Source organism: Hippoglossus hippoglossus, chromosome 15, assembly GCF_009819705.1.
Source record: "Hippoglossus hippoglossus isolate fHipHip1 chromosome 15, fHipHip1.pri, whole genome shotgun sequence".
NCBI classification, from domain to species: Eukaryota; Metazoa; Chordata; class Actinopteri; order Pleuronectiformes; family Pleuronectidae; genus Hippoglossus; species Hippoglossus hippoglossus.
The window spans coordinates 5,257,187-5,275,375 of NC_047165.1; the positions used below are offsets into that span (position 1 = coordinate 5,257,187).

Genomic DNA, 18,189 nt, shown 5'->3' on the forward strand with positions numbered 1-18,189 from the left:
AGTTAGAGGTGACAAAGATTTCACTCATAAAGATTCACACATTCCTACACAATAACACACCATTTCCACTCTGTTGTGTATTTGTAGTTGTCGTATTTCTGCTTTACTTTCCACTTCACACTTGTGTGTTGTCTGTTTTCGCAGTGAAAGCAGCAGTTTGCTGAGCCTGGTGTTGTAGCGACGGAGTGAAATACAAATCCAGCTCCTGCGTGAAACACCGAACGTGACAATTCAACCTTCAGCTCCTCCAATATCCACGTTGTGCTGAGTTAAAGTGAGAGAGACGACACACGGATCTCTGCCTCACGACCGCAGGTGACTCAGAAACACACAAACATACTCACAGCAGAACAAAGAGGTGAAACTTTACAAACTCAAAGTTCAAAGGAAATCTAATTCATACACTCAATTTGATGTTGGAGCTCATTTACACGTTTTGTGGGTTTTAGAGATATTTTTGATATAGATCACTGTCGGCAGATATGACTCAGATATTGAATAACAAGCTTCAGTCTGACCCTCTTCTCTAGTCCCTGAATTCAAACGTCCAAAAGGTTTATGAAATTAATTGACATGAAAGGTGCTAAATTAATAAAGTTTGACTCCTTAGAAATTATTTCAAATTCACCTTCAAGAGTTAAAAAAAACAAAGGATCCATGTATCAGTGTAATATCCTTAAAACGAAAAATAAATTGTTGATAATGAAGGGTCATGAATTGAAAAATTATAACACACTTATTTTCAACTACAGATTTCATGATTTAGTCATTTAAAAAGTAACAGTATGATTTTATATTTAGAGAACAGAGATCCTAAATATACAAAATATTATTTTTCCACATATTGTGGTGTGTGTCTGTCTGTGTGTGTGTGTGTGTGGGTGGGTGTGTGTGAGATCTCTCTGTTTTCATCAAACAGGGGGATTTTCGAGCTTTGACGTTTTGATGATTTAATATTTAATCTGTTCACATCGTACAAAAAAGGTCATAATTTCTCGTTATTACAGTTTGATGGGAAATTAACCGTTTTTAATTATCTGTAGTATCTTTATTTCTGCGAATAAAATGAAGTTCTGCCGAAGTTTTCCGAGTTCAATGAGCTGTCGGCAAAACATTATTTAAATTATAAAGAAACGCGATAAAAAACAACTTAATAAATAGATTGATGACGCAACAAATATGTTTTAAACTATAACCATCGAAGGAATGAAACTCAAGAAACTTGAAATGGACAAAAAGGTAAAAAACCAGGAGTCTCATTATTTATTTTTAGCTATAGACGCGTTTGGTGTTTTTGCTAAATGTGATAATGTGATCCGATGTAATTCAAGTAGAAAACTTCATAAAGAGAAACTTTCATGAGACAATTACAGTCACTTAATCACCACTGAACAATAATATAATAATAACTTGTATTTACTGTCACGTCTCGAGTCGTTTCCTGGAGCTGCAGAAGTTTTAAAACGATCAACTTTATATTCTGCATGAAGATATGAGGACGTTTAGTTTTCTGCTTCTGGATTTTTTATTAAATCTTTCGAAGTAGAATATTACATCGACTTTTTTTTAACTTTTTTAAAAAGATGAACAGCGAAGTTTGTGTTTAAGTCTCATCCCGACTCACTGCGAAATACAGATTAATTTAACGACGCGCTTCTTTCTCACCACACGTTAGTCAATGTGAAATCAACATGTGCTTCTATTTATTTAGTTATAGACGAAGATATCGTATTTTTAATAAGCTCATGTGGAAAGATCATTTTTTCGTTTTGGTAAAAATCACATTTGACCTGTTGTCGTCTTGAAATCCTGGAAATAAAAAGAACAAAATGATAAAATGACGCGTGTTTTCTGCACATGAGCAGATCTGAAACATTTCACAACAAAACATCAGTGTTTTAAAAAAAAAGCTAATAATGTAAATACGAATGAATTATTTTTATAATAAAATTACAAAGACAAATAAAAGAAGAACATTACTATGAGTCAGGGAGAACTCAGCCTTCAAATTCAGTTATTAAACACAGATAAGATCTATTATAAAAACAGAAAAATGAATTTGACATGTACCACATCAACATTATGTCATTTTAAAGTTATATTCATGGTATATTTTGGTGGTTATTTGGATGAGAAGTGAATTTTCTTTTGTCCGACGGTCGCTGCGCAAAACTGCGGAGATAATAAACCTCCACGAGCCCAGAGCTGCAGCTCGTGATGTCAAACAGCAAAACACAGACTGGTTCTTGTTTCTGCGGATTTTATATCGAAATCTGACAGAAAATAACGTTTAGGAAGAAAAGAAACGTATAAAAAGCAAAAGTATTTTCGACGCAGAGACATTAAAGAGATTTTATCAAAGGAAAAACACTGACGGAGGCCCAGGCTGCCTCCTGTGGGGCGGAGTCGCCCTCTAGTGGAGGGTGAGGGGAACTATATCAATAACACACACACACACACACACACACACACACACACACACACACACACACACACACACACACACACACACACACACACACACACACACACACACACACACACACACACACACACACACACACACACACACACACACACACACACACACACGCAAGCACAGTATCATCGTGACTCTGTGGCCTGGTTTCAGTTTGTGAACAAAGAGAGCTGCTCCCATCCGCCCAGGTAAACACTCCATACATGACAAGATGAATTATACACTGCTGTGACACGCACGCACACACACACACACACACACACACACACACACACACACACACACACACACACACACACACACACACACACACACACACACACACACACACACACACACACACACACACACACACACACACACACACACACACACCTGCAGTGTTTCCTGAGAAGCAGGTGAACACCCAGGAAACCTTCGCAGCAACACAACACTGACCACACTGAACACTGAGGGAGGAAAGGACGAGTTTCCACAACAAGAGCTAAAACACCTGATATGATAATAAAGTACGATGCACTGTTGAGTCTAAACTGTTTATTGAGACAGTTGATTGCACCGAATATTAAAATAACCAGCGACATGTTGATGAATCTCATAGAGTAAAAAGTGTTATTCACTCTGAGCACTATTAACTTTTGGTGCGTTTTACTTCTCTTTAAATTATAATCCTCTTCCTTGTTTCATGGATTAGTGAAACAACGCCACAGATACAAAGTCGTATAAAAACTAATACAATTTATTTTTGTTTACGCTCCGTTTCCAAACGCATGCTGTTATCAGCCGAGTTTCACAACATCACAGAGCTTGAGAGGAAGTTAGAGACTTTGGGGACGTCATTAGAAAATCAGAGTGAATCCTGTGATCAGGTCTCCTCACTTTAAAACGCAGGCGAGGAGACCTGGACTCGTCCTGAAGTCAAATACTGAGGCAGGAAATGTCTCTTGTAGTTATAGTTGGCTGTAAAACATCAAATATACAAGAGATCACACTAATGTTAGAGAAGAAGAAACCCTAAATGACACCACAGAGGATTCATCTCCTAATTTTATAAACTGCTGCAAGGTTAATATTTATATTAAGTGACATGAATACACAACAGTCATGGGATGTTCTTCACGCACTGAAGTCTGTATTTTGTAACTTCGCAAATTGTGTCACCAGTGTTGAGCAAAATAAAATGTATCATTGTCCATAAGAGTAATATCTGTATTTTAAGCTGCTATAATCTGTAGATAAGATTTCTCCTTATGACGTGTATGTACCTTATGTTTTAGTTCCAATACAATTAATACTGTTTATAACATGTAATTAATCTGAATCTTCTTTTCTGATTAATCTGCAGATTATCATTTGTTTGTTTTTGTCAGTAATAATTAAATTCTCCCTGCTCTACTTGAAAATGCAAGATGCTGATAATAAATATGTTTAAGTTATACATCTTTGCATTTGTTCTGATGTGTGGAGACGAACGAGCTCCATGTAACTGAATCTCACACTGTGAACAGGATCAAAGCAGCTCAGGCGCCACTAGAGGTCGACAGTCCTCTCAGGGATGGAGACTTGATTCAGAGAAATAATCCTCTGAACTGAACATGGGCGACATTTTGCACCGAGCAGTCGACAACAGGTTCAATTTAAAGAAGTGTGTGACAATCTGTAACATCTGTGATTCAGAGGCAGAAGCAGGAAATGTTGTCGTTTGACGTCACGTGGTCAGAAGATGTAGAAAAAGGAGACTAGAATCGAACAGAATGCCGAAGTACTAAGCGTGCACGTTCAAACTGTCAGTTAGAGAAGTTTTAACCAACAAAGGCGACCGAACCTCCGACTCTACCTGCGGAATATGAGCTTCTGAAAACGTCTTCGTCATTCGTGACTTTTTTTGAAACATCTGAGTAATGAGCAGAGAGATGTTTGTGGCCGACTCAGTCATTTACTGTATCTCAGAGCGTAATTCAAGATGACACACACACACACACACACACACACACACACACACACACACACACACACACACACACACACACACACACACACACACACACACACACACACACACACACACACACACACACACACACACACTCACAAGTGACCTACTACGGTTTCCACCTTAACAGGATATTCAGCTTTGACGTGTATTGATCTCGATCCTGACACATGACTCAAAGTGTTAGTGTCATTTAGGGACACACGGACACACACACACACACACACACACACACACACACACAGCAGTGAAATATTCATGCGTGAATCTTTAATGTTTAATTTAACAACCTACAGCTGAAATGAAAATCTAGTGAAATGTCACCACGACTCTCCAAACTCTAAAAACAACACGTGTGACGAACTACATGTGACTGACTCTTGAATTTCTACAATAAGCAGGTGAAATAAAAACGTCATGGTTTCACATACAGACAAACCAAAACCTGCTCGATTCAGAGCAGTACTTACACACACACACACACCTATGCCAGCGTCACGCCCCCCCCACCCCCCCTGTTTACGGTAAATGTGTGTTTTTGTCATGTGTGGGCCTGGATGAAGTGATGCAGTTAGTTTTGGTTTCAGGTCCGGAGCCGTGCACCTCCACCACCGAGAGAGAGAGAGCAGTGCAGCGTGGGTAGGCGTGGGAGGGCTGGGACTGAGATGACTCAGCTCCCTGTTGCCAGGTAGAGAAGCACCAACCACTCTCCTGCCATCCCCCCCCCCCCCCCCCCCATGATCTGTGCGTGACGCATTTATTAGCAGGTTTCTTTTACCAGAGAATGTGTGTAAATAATAAATGAAGTTGTGTTGGTTTTTGTCGTCTTAGGTAGTTTCTCATCACACTGACGTTTGCTCATGTGTTTTGGTTTATAATCAGTTATTTGATGCTACAAAAACGTGGTGAAACGTCACGATTGGCCGCTGAGACTGGCTCCTGATTGGTCGAGTGTGGGTATCGATGGGACCTCGTTACAACTCCATCCCACGATAGCTACCACACAGACTCTGGTATCCAGGATATTTCCCCTTCATGTATGGATAGTGGACTCGTCGGCCATCTTCATTTACAGTCTATGTTTCAGATACACAATCACAAAGTGTTTTCAGCTCTTGCACAACCAACAACTGACCCCCCATGTGGCTGCCAGAGGGTCACACATACACAAGCATATCCCGTTCATTTCCAATTTTTGCGAGCGAGGAGCCGAATAAAACATTGGCTCCCTGTGGCGAGGCTAACCGCAGCGTGGCTTTGTGTTGAGTTCCAACTCGGTGAACTCTGACCCACGATATTCGCTTCGCATTTGCGTATGTGTCCGTGCCCTTGAGGCCGAGATGAGCCGATACAGACGTTATGAGTTGAGCGAGACGAAACAGATCTAGAGATACAAGGAGAAACAGAATGTGGAGTTGATATATGTTTCATGTGTTGAAGTTTCTGCACTGTAACAAATTACCTCATGTTCCAAGTGACGATTTACAAAAATATGTCTTGCATCTCTGAGACGTCTTTAAAGTAAAAAACCACACAACAGCATGAAAGCTCTGCATCAGTCATCCCACTCAAAGCCTTTGGGTTTGTCTCGGTCATATTTGATATAACACGCTGCTCACAGATCTGATAGAATATGTGTGAGACTCCTTCTAATGTCACTTACAAACTCACTCCTCTCCACAGATCTTCAATCACCTTGTTCCCTCTGAAGCTGAAACGTCTCCACTTACACTTCAGCCCCTCAGAGGCGCGGTCGCTGCGTCACGTTGACGATATCACACGACTGCGTTTGGAGAATCTCGCCGAGAGCCAAATACGTAACGTTCACCACAACCTGAGCAGCGTCCAGCAAACTGGTAACATTCGTCCTCACAGTGATATTCGTCTCCTCTGTGATTTTTTTTAACACCTTCTATTTTTAACTCACGGCTGCAGAAGCTGTGTTTTGCGTGTCCTGCTACTTATTCATCCAAGAGAGTTCAACGTTATGATGTATTAACAAAAAGATTTAACCCCTCGCACAAAAACTTGATATTTTCCGTCTAGTTCTTGAATCCTTTTAGCTTTTCAGCCCTGTTTTCTCCAGTTTCTCTTTTTGGGTTTGTGTTACCAAGCGTCTTAAAGCAGAAATGCTCATCTGAGAAGACGACGCAACAATCCTCGACCAGCCCGAACATCAAAATAAGATAGAGAAGATAGTTTCCTATAGAGCTGCGTTCATTTGCAGCTTGATAAATACCAACCAGAGTTTAAAACAGCTTCTTTCACTCACCAGTTAGTCAGTCCTCATCCTCCTCTTCATCAGAAGGTCTTCTCCGAAAACTAAGAAGGGCAAAGAGAGAAAAGAGGAGAGAGGGAATGTTTTAATCACTCTGAAGTAGACCAGTTTATCTTCCCACACACATTTCTGAGAGTTATACTCAGATAACACACACACACACACACACACACACAAAGACACACACACACACAGATACCTCCGAAGGTCAGGAGCAGAGGACAGAAGGAAAAGAAGAGGGGAAATGAGAAAGAGAGAATGAAGGGACAGAAAATAAAGAACCAGAATAGGAGAGAGGAATGAATAGAATGTAGAAAGACAAGGCAGATGACAGAGGGAGGAGAGAGAGCGGAGAGAGAAAATGAAAAGCACGAGCTTGGCTGAGTCATTGGTTACCACCACTTCCTGTGTGTGTGTGTGTGTGTGTGTGTGTACGTGTGTGTGTGTGTGTGTGTGTGTGTGTGTGTGTGTGTGTGTGTGTGTGTGTGTGCGTGTGTGTGTGTGTATGTGTGTGTGTGTGTGTGTGCAACATGAAAGCCTGAGAAGCGGACCCATGATCTGACCTCACTGCTTGTGTCATGAGAAACAACACAACATTCAGAAATAAACAGCGTTTCCCTTTTCCCAGAATTCCCGGGGGCACGGTAACTAAACTTCCGTCCATGCAGGGGACGTGACACCGATTCCTCCGCTCCACATTCAAACTGCACATTCAAACCACTGGAAAGCCGAAGCTAGGTGCCTCACTCACTGGGCCAGTCCATCCATTTGTGAACAATTCTTACAGCGTATGATAATTAGTTTGATAGGAATGAACTCGTGCTCTGTGCAGATCTATCCGGAGGAAGTCATGGGAACTGGGAGCTGACTTCATAAATACACACATCCTCCCCTCCAGTTCCCACGCACGCACACACACGCACGCACACACACGCACGCACACACACGCACGCACACACACGCACACACCAGATTCTAATGTTGTTCTGCATTATTACTAATGAACAGGATATGAGTGTTACTGCTGACCTGCAGATAATAAAATATTTAATTTGAATAAACCTCGTCCGTTTGAATTAGATTTCTTCCTCCTATGTTCATTTACAAGGAACGTTTATTTGCCTTTAGAGCGGAGAAGACTCATTAGAAACTCGTTCTAAGTCAAAGTGGAAACCCACCGTGACATCACCAGTTGGTTGGTGAGCTGCCATTTTAAAGCTTCAAGCATGGCATTTTGTCCAGAGTCATCTTGAGTCTAAGTTACCATATTTGGATGGAGCCCACCCACCCTTTACCGGTACAAGCTGTCAATCACACACACACACACACATTGAGAGCTCTCATTGTGGGAGGATTGTGGGGGATTGAGTTTACGGATGAGTCAAGGAGAACCACTGCAGGCGATATCAGAATGAATCAAACAGTACACAGAACACTAACTTTAGTGTGTGTGTGTGGAAATTAAACCTTCAACCCACACATAGTCGTTGCTATGGATTTAGAGCCTATAGATAACTTAATACCACCAAGTACGGGTACAACTTGTCTAAAAAGATGTTCTACATGTATTTGACCTCATAAGTTTTCTGTACGCCCCTTTTCCAGTGGTCAAAAACACCCATTAACACCCACTCACATATGGCTTTTATCTGCAGTGGAAAGAAAATCTGCCTTCAGTCCCGGATCAAATGACTTGGCAGCAGACACAAGTTTTAATCGGCTCCGATCGGCAGAGATGGATGTGAGACAGCAGGGCGAACGCACTAATTTGGAAAGATGACGAGGTGGAGAGAGCGCCTCAGTTTTCTGTGCATGTCCCGTCTCCTCCACCCAGGCGCCATCCCACCGCCATTTTCCAGATGTGAACACGTCTGAGCCGAACAATCCCCAGCTGCTTCGAATACAGTAAACATGAACTGTCATTGTCCGGACATTTTCACGAGCTCACGTCTGAAAACGTCTTGAATGTGTTAAAGTTATAGGACAAATTCATTAATGGATCTTTGAGAAGAAGTTTGAAGAGAAAAGTCGCATGTTGCTGACTCGGTGGCGTATCAGCAAGTTAAATCTACTTTTTGCACATTTTCTTTTTCGAAGCCCAAAAGGACACAACAAACTTCAGCCCTGCCAATAAATAAGCTTCATTTTTAAACACATAAAAACTGATATTAAACAGATTTAAATGTCTCATGAGGATCTAAAAAGAACAGAGCTGATCTCTACACAGAAACGCTGAGTCTTCCAAGGCACGGAACAGAGTTTTCCTTCTCTAAATGCCATATAATTCCTTCTCATACCAAGTGATTATTTATGGCTGGTTGGTCGTCTGGCTGCAGGGAGCCAGTCTTCTGCCTGTGTTACTGTAGCTGTATTATTTCTGACGTTGACAGAAGTCGGACGAGGCCGCGGCGCCTCAAAAACAGAGCCTCCGATTGTATCCGGCTGGATTCTTTGAAACACCAGCTTTCACTTCTCCAGGCTGTTGTGTCACATTATCAAAACACATGGCAGCAAACACAGTTCTCCAGTCATCTGAAAAACCGTATCTGCCCTGGAGGCTGCAGTTTGGTCCATTTTATGACTTTGATACCTTGTTAACTGTTTGACTTTCACGCTGAGCCGACAGTAAACATGGAGTCCGCAGCTGTTCGTGGTTTCATATGAGCCGGAGACCGGCGTATTGATTGAAGACTGTGAAAAAAGACTGACGACACATCTCCACATTTTGGTGCAGATCCAGATTAACGGCGCAGATACAGGAAGTTTTCCACTTTCTTTGACATTGTGAGATTTGGGCGTTTTGAAATATTTAATTGGTTTCTCAGGGAATAATTCACGGATCTTGATGGAAAATAGCAGACGTGTTTAGGGGATTGATTTTTATGAGGGTGTCGTCAGATTAGTTTATTAGACTGAGTTACTGCTGGACCCTCAGCGGAGACAAAACCATCCAACCTGAGGCGTCGAGCCCGGTGGTCTCACTCAGACACATTTCCTCTCATCTCTGTCACACACACTCTCCCACTGGACCACACACACAACCCTGGCTCTACACACAAAAACCCCAAAAAAGCACTGACTCCTGGTGCAGACTTTGGCTCAGACGCTCCCACGTAGACACACGATAATCAGAAACACAATAGGGTCTCAGTCCACCCCCTGGAAACTAATGATGTTTAGACTCACGAGGAGGTGACTCAGATCCTCTGCTGCCTCTGACTCACGAGCCAGACGCAGACTGGACGCTCCCAGACTGGATGAGGAGGAGGAGGAGGAGGAAACAACGTTTTTAGGGGGGAAGATGGGGGAGAAATGAGAGATGAAAGACGAGGGGGAGACATTTTTTTGTTGAGACTTGTCATGTTTGAGGGTGAAACTGGTTTGTGTTGCCAGTGAACACTAATCCACGTTGTAGATTTGGGTTTCCTGTGTTTGGGGTTTTAGAGTTTTCACATCACACTTATACATTCTCTATGTCTGGAAGTGAGAATACAATTTCTGGATCTGCCCCCAGATCCACGCTAAACTGCATGTGTTGTTTCCTGACCCACATCCTTCCACCAAGTTCCGTGGTAATCTATTCACAAATGGAGATGAAAGCAGCCCCTCCTTGGTTGACGTAAAAAGTAAAATGTACATCTACAATTTTGTATAGTCGAAGTATAAAGTATCAAAAAATGGAAATACTCAAGTCAAGTACATACAAATTACAGTTACTTTCCACAAATAATCATTATTAGGACAAAAGAGTATCTCAAATGATTGTTCATGAGCAAATGTAATTAATTATAAGATGAAAAGTCTGCAAACATCATTTTGATAGTTGGAGAACGTCTGTGACTGGACATTAACTGATGTTGAACAGGATGTAATATGGTTACGGAATAGTTATAAATAGAATAGTTATTCTCTGCATAGAACTAAACTATATTCAAGACAAGTAATATAGTGACTTGTTAAAGTCAAGATAATAAGAAACTGAAGGTCTGAGGACGTTTAGCTTCTCCACTGGAAACACTGGAAAACTTTAACTGCAGCTCAATCAATATTCAGCACACACACACACACACACACACAGCCACAGCCACAGCCACAGCTGTCCTCACTGTGCTGATCCACTGTGTGAACCAAACCCCGGCTGCTTCTCACTGTTCTCCTCCATTGTTGCCTGTAAGTATGTCAATCAATTCCTCCAGCTGACCCCCACCAACCAATCAATACCTCACATTCCCCAGGGGGGCGGGGTTTCAGATGATTTATTTTCCTCTCTGTGGAAATGACAGAGGTTGGAAGGATCCACAGAAGCTGGTGGAGCTGGAGGTTTCAAACACACCGAGCTGTTATTCTGGTGACGAGGAAGACGCTGCCCTCTTATGGCAACAACCCGACCACACACCGCAGGCACCAGGTTCTGGGATGGATATTTAAAGGTTCAGTGTGTAGAATGTAGGGACATCTAGTGGTGAAGCTGCATGTTGCAGCTGAATACCCCTCAACTCACCCTCCGTAGGGAGGACCTGCTTCCTGATGTAAATATAAAGTATTTAAATATAAAGGGTTTAGATGAAACACACTAGTGAAAACATCACCAGGATTATTTTTTATTCAATTCCTGCCAATAGATCCCTTTCAGCTAAATGGTGGATCTTCTTTTGTGTATAAATATAAGATTGTTTCTTATACACACTCACAACCTCACACCTGCTGTATAAGTCAATATATTCAGTCATCTACAACACATATGTGCTAGTATATACTATATATATATATATATATATGATTGAAACTGTAAATTACCTTCAGCTAGATGCCAGATATACATCACATTTTACTTTTGCCTTTAAAATAAAGCAAAAAAAAAGAACAGATAAAAAAGTAAATGGCTGCCTTTCTTGTCTCATGACCCCTGCAGGTTAAATCAATGAGACGAGTGAAATTTAACAAACAAAAGATTGCATGTAAAAGTAAATTAAGAGATAGATTAAAGATGGAGAACTATAAAAAACGATAAAAGGTTCTGCAGCTTTCAAAGTGGAACAGCAGGTGGAGGCAGAGCGGTTCTGTTTGTGGAAACCTGAGGAGCAGAATGTAGGACGCTAACATTTTCTTCATTGATGAATATTTTGATTGTTCTCTTTAATTATTAACTGTAAGAAAATAGTGAAAAACACCCAGAACAGAACCTTCACATCACTTGTTTTATCAAACTGCAAAGATCTTAATTAATTTACTTTTGAATGAGACAAAGATTAAACAGATTCTCATAATTTCGATCCTGGAACTAAGACCTTTTGACGATTTTTGGTTGTCATGTCTGTGCCTGTCCACTAAGTGGCGATATAAGCCTGTATATAGCACATGGTGGTGCCTGTGGCCCCACAACCACAGACACTCATCAAAATGTTGAGCTCCAAATATTGCACAGAACCAAACAACGTATAGAATTAGGGATGGATGAGGATAAGGATGTTTATTTCCTACTTTTAAGTTCAAACCTAAAACTTGAATGATTAAGTTCAGAAACTCAGATCAATTCATTGCTCACTTCTGTGAATAATATAATAGTATATGCACACTCATAATACTGTATTTCACTTCTGCTTATGAGAATAAATCAATCAAGTGGTGCAAACCCACAAGATTCATAAAAACGTGTATATTTGTGGTGTTCACTGCAGAGCACTGTGGCTTCGTAATTTTCTCTCACTGTGTGATCACAGGAAGCTGCTGTAGCATGAGCTCGCTTAAATGAAAAGCAGATATGTAAATGCGCGTTAGTTTTAACAACATTTGTTTGCATGCAAAGATAAGCAATTAACGCATGGCAATTTTTTTTCTGAACAGAGTTTCAGACTCCACCATCACCACTTCCTCTGCTGTGAAGCCACTAGCTGGGTGCAGAGCTTTACTGGAAACCAGTCGCTCTGACTAAAAACTGCACAGGAGTCGTGTACGGTGCACAAGCGGCAGCCGTTACGTTACCAATAAACTGCAAAGTGTGAGAGACAGTTAACCCCTTGGTGGCACATCTATGCAAGAACTGTCGCACATCCTCCATCCACCCATCTACACCCTGAGGCAGGGTCTTACTGAAAAACCAGTAGCGTTAACAGTAAACCACTGTGGTCGCCCAATACAAACTGCACACTCCAAAAAAAACCATTTGTGTATTATCGTTGTGTGTGAACTCTTATTGCGGCGATTATTACAAGAACACTGCGAATTCATAGAAGAGGATTTGTTCCAAAGTTCAGGTACATGTGACCAAATAGAATAAAATGTCACTGTAGTTAAACCAGGCAGGATGAACGCAAAGTTTTCTAGCTTCACTCTGCAGACCGTATAGAAAAAGCTGGACTAAAATAAAAAGTACACTTAGTAACTTTGTCTCAAAGGCAGTTCTAGGTAGTTCTAGGTAGTTTTTATCACACTGATATATGTTCAAGTGTCAATGTTTCCAGTAACTTAGGTTTTAATTATTTAAATGACACTATAAAAGAAAAAGAGTGGATAAATGGGATCTTGCTCATCTGATCCCACTGCGCAGACTCCAAACGCACAAGATGGCAGCTCTCGTATCCGGGATATCTGGGATTCATTTCTGATAGTTTGAAGAAGAGGAGACGTGTCGTCCATCTTTATTTACAGTCTACGGGAACAACACTGTTGTGTCTCTAACAGTTTTTACCTTTTTCACCTCCTGTCCGGATGATATTCAACATTTCATCATCGTCTCAATTAATTAAAATGCACAAGCAAATCAGATGCAGAGTCTTCAGAGTTCCTTATGCCAACAGAAATGCTTGATAAGCTCTGCATGAGGTCCTGTCTCAGTAGCAGAGTGTTCGGCAGAGACAGTATCTCCAGTGAGTTTCCTCTTCCTGGTTTGAAAACACTGACCTTTTCTTAGTCTTCGTCTTCAGTGTCTCAGGGTGAATCTCCTCAGACCTCACTGACCATGAGAGCAAAGGAATGTGCAACATGAGTTTGTATAAAGTCTAATTGTTCCTCTCCTCGGAATCTGACACTAACCCGAGTCTCGCCGTTTATGTGCAACCGATGAAGTTGAACTTGAAATGAACTTCACACCTTTGACTCTCAACTTTCTCTGCAGCTTCTCCATGACAACATCTCTCTCGTGTTAGTTTTCCTCTAATTTGCCTGTGCGCGGATACACAGAAAACAAAGCAGCCTATAATCAGCCGGTTCCTGCTGCATCACCCTTGTGCACCGACACAACTCACAACACACACAGCTAAATATCACACAGATACTGGAGAGGACATTCTTACCTGCTGCCATGGCAACTACAATTACTAAATGGTAAATGAATTCCTGCAGGGCTTCTGGTTTTATAGTGCAGACAAAGCCACAGATATAATGAGTGAAACTTTTTAATTTCGATTTATAAAATGTAGAAAAGGTGGAAGAGGTTTTAAATGGGGCTGATCTACGTTAACAAACTCTGCACTCAAATTGTTGAACTACAAACATTAATGGTTTTGTCACCTCCACCAACGATGCTACACTTGCACACGTCCCTTTGCTTGTTGGTTTATTTGTGAGCGAGATTACGCAAATGTTACTCAATGGATTACAGATTACGATCCACGGATTTGTTTTAACTTTGCATATTTTAAAACATTCTTTAACATTGTGAAACGGGGCAGTTTTTGGACATCTTCAACATTCAGGCACATCTACAGAACTGATTACTATGAGTGTGAGAAATTTGGTGCAGCTTGTCTGTTGTGCCTCGGAAGGGCAGGTCTCTGAAACTGTACTTCACACGTAATCTCTCATCTTGTTCCTGCTCCACACAGAATGTGAGATCAGTTGACATCAGCCAGTGCGTTCGTTTTCTTCTTGATAAGCATCGCACGTAAGTTGCTGGCGATGCAAAAATGATGAAAGTGACGAGAGGAAGCTGCAGCTGAGGTCACCAGGAAGTACAATGAGGAAACGACACATGCACACACACACACGGCTTAAAATGCATGATCTCAAAGAACAAGCCTCTTTGAAAATAAAGGTTGTAAAAATACAACATGCAAACTCACTCCCTCCAAATCTCTCTCTCTCTCTCTCTCTCTCTCTCTCTCTCTCTCTCTCTCTCTCTCTCTCTCTCTCTCTCTCTCTCTCTCTCACACACACACACAAGCATACACCCACACTCGCTCTCTCTTCCTCCCTCACACTCACTGAAGTTTCTGCACATATCCGGGTCGACAGCTCTCTGCCTCTCAGGCTCCAGCCACATGAATGGAGAAAACAGGGACAGGGAAACCCCAAGTCACTCATTCTGAAACTTTTAAACACACACACACACACACACACACACACACACACACACACACACACACACAATTTCTTTAACTCCTTAGAGGTCAAGTGTGTAACAGTTAGGATTTTATTTATGGGCAGGAATGTAATATAATATTCATAATAATGTTTTAATTCGTGTATATTCACCTGAAACGAGCCTCTTTGTGTTTTTTTTTGGGGGGGGGGGGGGTCCTCTAGTTTCTGCCATATTGCACCGCCATTTTTCTACAGTAGCTCAGACTGGACAAACCAAACAGTGGCTCTAGACAAAGCGCTCCACTATTTAACATTACCTTCAGGCCACAGTGGAAGGGTCGGGGGGGAGAGGGGGGGGTGTTAAACATTTAGGTTCCCCATTGGAGAAGATATTTTTTTAGACAATTGAAAAGTCTGCACAAAGTTGTGTCACTTTCTCATGTCGCCACGAAGGCGAACTCGTAGCCAACAGACCAACTATGTCAAGAGAAAACAATCATGTACAAACAAGAGCGAACACAAACAACGCTGGAGGAAATGAAACCAGTTTGACGACAGGGAAAAATAACTCAAGGTCCACTTCGGCCTTCAAGGTTTCTCTGAGTCAAACCTCCAGGTTCTCATCATTGAATAAGCAAAAAAAACCCATCAGCTTTTCCCAGATCAATGACGACAGCGAGAAAACCTAGAAAGAAGAAACCTATCGACTCTTTTTAGATTTGGCTGAAACCATAATGTTTCCAAATGTCTACAATGAACCGAAATATGGGAAATTTAAACATCTGCAATCCAGGAGCGGAGGAAGATAGTGTGATGCAACCAACAGCACCAGAACATCTACTAAATGGACCTTGAGGCAAAGTCACAACATCTAACTTTAGGTTTGTTTCACTGTAACTTAGCCTAGTTTGACTCAAACTAAACCCTCAGCTCCATGTGTCTGGTTGGTCCTCGTGTGTTTTCTGTCCTAACTCTGAAACCTGCTCTTCACTCCGGCTCCAGCAGTTCAAAGGTATTCAAGTGACGCCCACTACATTCTTAGTGAGAGGCTTTTTTCCTTCCAAGAGGTGACGCCCACTAACACATACCTCAGACCATAGAAAGATGATCGAGCTCCACAGGAATGTTTTCTGCAGATTGATGATGATGATGATGGCAAGAATAAAAACCGGGTGCACGCTCCTCTGTGGTGCGTGTGTGGCTGAAAGCGCACAGCAGGAGGTGGACAGCTGAGCCACCGTGTCACAGAAAAACTGTCTCCGGTCGAGTCATTCATTTATCATGTTTTTTTTTAAAAGATACAAAAGGAAGAGGAAGGTCGGGCTACTATCTCTGACTGACACCGCTCACTTCCGTCTATCTTTGCGCAAACCGCCTATTACGCATGAGCCTGTGCGCGGCCCCTACACGTCTCCAAACTTTTTAAAAGTTTTAAAGTATTCACCATTTCTACTCTGTCAATAAAAAAAGTTTGGAAATGTGTTGCACAAATTCAGTTTTATACATTTTTTGTTATCAAAGTAACAACGTGGTTCCAGAATGTGGTGTTTAAAGTCATGAGAGAAAAAGTAGACTCACCCCCTCATCGTCACTGGCACTCAACACGTCCTGTCTTTCACTTTTCTTTTTTCAAAACTCAGTAACGTTGGCCGAGGCGCGCATGTGCACCAATTGTACACCTGACAGCTCTTTCTCTCTTTCACTTTCAAACGTGTTGCCGTGCGTAATAAAAGCCATCCCGACGCACTGGGAGCCATGTGCGCTCCTCCTCTGCCTCGCTCTAAACTTTCTTCACTCCTGCACCAGGGCCTGTTCTCCTCCGCTGCTCCTCCATTCATACTGAGGAGGCTGCGAGACTTGCACCCTGATACATTTTCGGATTTTTCGGTCACACCCACCAGCCCTTCCCTCCGTGCTGCACCATGAATGGACTTCTGTTTGTCATCACTGTAGAACTAGATCTCTCACACACGCACACGCACACAGGAACATATTGTAAAGTACACTCACGAAGGCTGAAGGTACACACACACACACCTGTCACTGACCTTTAGGAACAATGGGTCTCAGTGGGTAGGTTCACTGAGTGTGGGCAGCCTGTGGAGTGACACACACACGTACGCTGAAGCAATGGGAACTAAGTGGAAATAACAAATGTACGGAAAGTGTCTGGAAAAGCATTTTTAAAAGGTTAATATTTCCAAAGAATAACTTATCCACCCACCTACCTTCTGCTTTCACCGTGTTGGTCATTTTCTTTCCATCTGAGACTCATACCAGTGTGAAGTAAACCAAATAACCTGGGGTCGAAGCTGCCGGGGTCTTTCTGTTTGGAGTTGTTCTCCCTGTGTCTGTGCGTTTTCTCCAGGTACTTTCCTTCCACAGTCCTACGACAGTTTAGAGTTAAGTGGAGACTGGAAAGTCCTCGTGGGTGAGACTGGAAATGATTGTTTGTAAAGTCTGAGAAAGAACCTTGAGTTTGAAACGTCACTTTGGGAAATAAACCCCTTCACGGGAGCCTTTCGTTTTGTGCTTTTCTTATATGTGATATAGAAATGCAATATACTGAAAGTTGCAGACCCCCGTGTCCTTAATGGACGGTATATATATAATTGATGGATATCGTAAAAAGATCTTAAACCACACACAACAATGAAAATGTAAAATACAACACAATAAAGCCCCAAACTTATTTTCAGTGTAGTTTTTAAAATGTCATTGTGGGTGTGTGTTCAGAGTGAGGATTACAGAGGCCTGTTCTCTCACGGACCAAGAAACTTCAAAGGTTTCATTTACTCATCCCAACTTCCACAGTTTACTCATCCTCCTCAACAAATGAATACAGAAGATATAAATATATTTAAAGAATAAAAAAAACATTCAAACCATATTATGAAAAACTATTCAAATGAAAGGACCATGAACATCTTGATAGAGGATTTCTGTCTTCCTTCTTCCTCCCGTGCCCTTTTATTGTTAATAGAGGACATTCTGCAGACGTGTAAAAACTGTCATACATAAAGACTGAGGGTTGTCAGAGCATTTTCACAATGCACACATGGGGAAGTAAAAGCAGAAGTTGCAGTAAAAGCTGGGTTCACTTCCCTGCAGCTAGTTTCGTTCAGCTCTCGATGCCTT

General features: G+C 41.7%; 1 long non-coding RNA gene across 1 annotated transcript in view; it reads right to left on the bottom strand.

Moving 5' to 3' along the window:
- LOC117776058 overlaps positions 1-6,937 on the bottom strand; it is a 32,120-nt gene extending 25,183 nt beyond the window's left edge. Inside the window, exon 1 of the long non-coding RNA XR_004616375.1 lies at positions 6,745-6,937. This is a non-coding gene — a long non-coding RNA (uncharacterized LOC117776058). The remainder of the gene's footprint in view (positions 1-6,744) is intronic.
- Positions 6,938-18,189: the final 11,252 nt, after the last annotated feature.